This window comes from Polyergus mexicanus, unplaced genomic scaffold (assembly GCF_030449975.1).
Source record: "Polyergus mexicanus isolate NDT 795.1 unplaced genomic scaffold, iyPolMexi1.0 SCAF_44, whole genome shotgun sequence".
NCBI classification, from domain to species: Eukaryota; Metazoa; Arthropoda; class Insecta; order Hymenoptera; family Formicidae; genus Polyergus; species Polyergus mexicanus.
Window position 1 is genome coordinate 103,766 of NW_027223364.1, and position 4,988 is coordinate 108,753.

The window sequence follows — 4,988 nt, forward strand, 5'->3', positions numbered from 1 at the left end:
AGCGAAAATCTCTCTGCAACTGAATCGGTACACTTACATCAAATTGGTGGCTCTCGAGTGTAAGGAACCGACGTTCCCCACTCTTCAACTGCTCAACGTTGCCTGCAACGCATACTACGGCGCCTTTCAACGGATCCGACCTATCAGAATCTGTACTCATCATTCATTCGGGAGTATGAAGAGCTTCAGCACATGGTCAGAGTTACCCCTTCCACTCCAGAACCATCACCGGTGTTCTACCTTCCTCACCATAGAGTCCTTAAGGAGGACAGTATCACCACAAAATTAAGAGTGGTGTTCAACGAATCCAGCTTCACCAGTACGGGATCTTCCCTCAACGACATTCTGCACACGAGTGCGAACCTCCAACCAGACATCTCAGATATCTTACTCTGGGTGCGACGACACCGGTACATCTTTATAACGGATATCACCAAGATGTTCCGCCAAATTCAGGTTCATCCAGACGATTGGGATCTTTAACGGATCCTTTGGGTCGACGATCAGCTCAACATCATTCTGTATCAACTCACGACGGTCACGTATGGCACCCGATCAACTCCCTTCTTAGTTGTTCGCGTCCTCCTGCAACTTGTCGAAGACGAAGGTAGAAACTATCCCCTGGCAGTCCCCCCTCTCTTCAAAGGCAGGTACGTGGACGACATCTGTGGTGGCGCTGACACTCTTCCGGAGCTGACCTCTATTGCTCACCAACTGGTAAACCTCTGCAAGGCGGGCGGCTTTCTTCTGGCGAAGTGGCAGAGTAATCATCCGGAGCTATTCCAGGCTCTCCCTGTGGACGGCACCGCAGTAGAGCCTCACTCGTTTGATAACACTCGGGGCAAGATTTTGGGACTCACACGGCAGCCTCACTCGGATCAGTTCGTCTTCCAAAGCAAGGCCTCCAACCGGCCCGTTATCACCTAACGGACTATACTCTCAGAAGTAGCGCAACTATTTATCTCCGGTAATCATCAGAGCGAAGACGCTCCTCCAGGAACTGTGGCTGGAAAAGGTCGGCTGGGATGACTATCTCTCGCCGCAACTTCGACATCGGTGGACGCACTTCCGTTCAGAGCTGACTGACCTGATTTCCATCACGATTCCTCGGTGGATGTCTTTCACCCCGTCAGCCATGGTCGAGCTTCATGGATTCTCGGATGCTTCGCAACTTGCCATGGCGGCTGCAGTTTACATCAAGGTCACCCCTCACACGACAGAGCCAATCATCACACTGGTGTGCGCCAAAACCAAGGTCGCACCTCTCAAAAGGCTCACCATTCCCCGGCTGGAACTCACGGCGGCGGTTCTACTCTCTCGTCTCATCAGCTATGTTCAACGAACCCTAGAACTCGCGGAGATACCAATCTACCTATGGACGGACTCATCAGTATCGCTCACCTGGATCAACAGTCATCCCTCTCGCTGGAAATACTTTGTTCGGAATCGAGTGGCGGCAATTCAAGAACGCGTACCTCAGGGCCATTGGCGGTTTATTCCCGGCAAGGAGAATCCAGCAGACTGTGCTTCTCGCGGTCTCTCTTCCTCGCAACTCTCTCGGCATCATCTTTGGTGGAACGGTCCCTCGTGGCTAGTACAGTCTCCTCAACATTGGCCAAGCATGGTATCACAGCTAGATTCGGCGGCGACTCTTGAGGAGCGGCCCGGGCTTCTTCTCACCTCCTCAACAGTAAGGCAACACCACCTCTGGGAGCTCCTCTATCGTTACTCATCACTCAGCCGGCTTCTTCGGATTACGGCTCACTGTCAACGGTGTTGCGCGATCCTCGAAGGTATACCACAGTCCTCTCTGGCCACACCTCTCACACCTGCGGATCTAGAAGTCTCACGACTATATTGGATTCGGTCAGTTCAATCGGCGTACTTCTCATCAGAACTGAGAACCATCTCAAGCGGAGCACACTTGTCAAGGTCTCATCCTCTCGCCAAGTTTACGGCCTTCATCGATCATTCGGGCATCTTCAAAGTCGGAGGCCGGCTCAGGCACTCTCAATTGGACCCGGAATGCAAGCACCCAGCCATCTTGCCACGGGATTCATATCTGTCCCGACTCATTATATCGGACGCTCATCTAAGGACTCTTTACGGCGGAATTCAGGTAACCTTGACATATCTTCGCTAGGCTTACTGGATCGTTGGTGGCCGAGCTCCAGTAAGATCTCACATTCTCCGCTACGTTCGGTGTGCTCGACAACGTGGCGTAAGGGCACAGCAACTCATGGGTCAACAGCCATCATCTCGCATAACGCCATCTCGTCCCTTCCTCAACACAGGGATTGATTACGCCGGCCCCTTCACTCCCAAAACTTGGCGAGGACGAGGGGCTAAGTGTCACAGGGCTGGTTAGCTATCTTTGTTTGCTTCTCAACTTCGGCGGTTCATTTGGAGGCAGTGACGGTCTACTCAACAAAAGGATTCATCGCAGCGTATCGGCGGTTGACGGGACGCCGAGGTATCTGTCAAACTCTGTTTAGCAATTGTGGAACCAATTTTTTGGGGGCAGATACATCTCTTAAGCGGCTATTCAACTCGGGATCAAAGGAATTCTCGGAACTCACTCAGCTACTGACCCATGACGGCACCACTTGGGTCTTCAATTCTCCAGCAGCCCCTCACTTCGGCGGTAAATGGGAAGCCGCTGTCAAATCGGTCAAGCATCATCTACGAAGGACTATAGGCGAGACTGCCCTAACCTACGAAGAACTTACAACTCTTCTAGTCCAAATCGAGGCAGTCCTCAACTGCAGGCCATTGTGCCCACTTTCAGATGACCCGGAAGACCTAGCAGCCCTCACGCCTGGGCATTTCATCATCGGGGCAGCGCCAACTACAATTCCTGAGCCATCTCTCTCCTCAGTGCCCCTCACAAGGTTATCTCGGTGGCAGCTCATTCAGCAGCAATTCCAACATTTCTGGTCGCGTTGGTCAGCTGAATGTCTTCAACGTCAGCTTGCGATATCGAAATGGCATCATCCTTCTATGCAAATCAAGGTCGGCTCTCTTGTACTTCTCACAGATGAGAGATTCCCTCCATCAGAATGGCCTCTTGCTCGGGTCACACGGCTTTATCTTGGTTCGGACGGTCTCTGCAGAGTGATCACCCTTAAGACGGCCACAATAGAACTCAAGCGGCCTATCACCAAGTTGGCAGTGCTTCCGATGACACCAGATCAACCCTCACCCACGGAGCAATCAGCAACGGATCCGGCCTCACCATCACCAATAGCATAATTCTTCAACGCTATGTAGAAGGCGGGCGGAATGTGCAAAAATTCCTGACAAATCCGTATCATCCCAATGTGCCCATGTTTCAATTTCACTATTTCCAATTAAAGTTTGATCAGTATATTACTGCTCTACTGCATTTGCTGTCAACTGGTCAAGGAGTGGTGCTCGATCGCTCTTTCTACAGTGATTATGTATTTGCAAAAGCGATGACAAACGCTGTTTGTTATATGCGTCCATAGGCATTGAAATTTTACACTGATATCGTAGATGTTGCAAAATTAATGATGTTGAGGCCTCACTTAATCGTTTACTTGGATGATGCGGTCAAGGTAATTTTATTTTGTTGTCGTGAATAATCAGATTTTTAATTCTCTTTTGTATAGTCCATATTTAAAATATTTGATGTTAATTTCTACTATGTTCAATATTTGCAGGAGAAAATAAAAAAACGGGGTATACCCGTTACCCATACGAAGTCAATTCAAAGGTTTTCACATCAGAATATCTTCTAGATATCGAAAATATATATAAACGCGATTATCTGAACAATGCTATAACACATTCTCATGTACTAATCTATGATTGGACGAACGAAGGAGATGTTTCTACTATTGTCGAGGATATGGAATTGTTAAACTTTGATTACGATAAGAAAGATAAGAAAATGTCAGATTGGAGATTTGAAACTGTTCAGGAACTTCGAACTAAGAGACAAATTTATGCAAATAGATATTTCTTGCATATCGATTATATGAGAAACGAAAGCACAGTGCCAGAATTGCACTATACAGCAGAGCAAGATGAAGAAAGATATATGATGATGTTAACGGTACGTATATAGAATACAGGAGTTTTGTCTACACGATAAAAGTTCATCAACTATATATACCATATAAATTACCATTTAATCATAACATAGTAATAAATTATACATACAATAACTTATAAGATAATAAATTGAATGTTAAAAAAAATGTATTCAGTTTATATTATGAAAATTAAATTACAAAAAAAATTAACATTTAATATTTCCCACTTAAATTTATCATATGTAATCATTACTCTTGTTACAGGTACCTGGAAATGAATATGCTCTCGGATTCAATGCTTCTATGAGAGATAAAAATATTCTGTGGAAAGCCGATCGAACTCCTTTTATTAGGACTATGAGAACCCATGCGCGCGAATTAGAAGTGATAGAAGAAGAAATGAAGAAACTTAAAGCCACTTCAATACAGTAAGAGAGTGGTATACTTAGGAAAAGTAAAAATTGTAAACATTAAATAAGGTAAAAATAAATTTAAACTGTAGTCAATAAATTAAGAAATATTGGCTCCGTTCATCCTTAATTTTTATCAAATTACCTCTATTTCATTACTACATTTTTGTAGCAATAATAATTATTAATATCTTCATAATTTTGAAATATAAAAAAAAATCTATTCCCATAACTTTCTTTGACATAATTAAAAAAGATCTACTTCAAATTTGTTAAAGATTGATAGCAGTGAAATACTATATTATATTTATAAGTTGTATGTTTTAATAATAATAACAACAGTAATAATAATCTCAATAATACACACATTTGAATAAATCTATTTCAAATTGTATGTTGTATGTATAAATTATCTTCTTTTTTTATGAATGTATCATATAATATTAACATTTAAAAATATATTAATTTATATATTTACTGGCTCACATGAATTTAGTACTCTGCGTTGATACCACTGCTT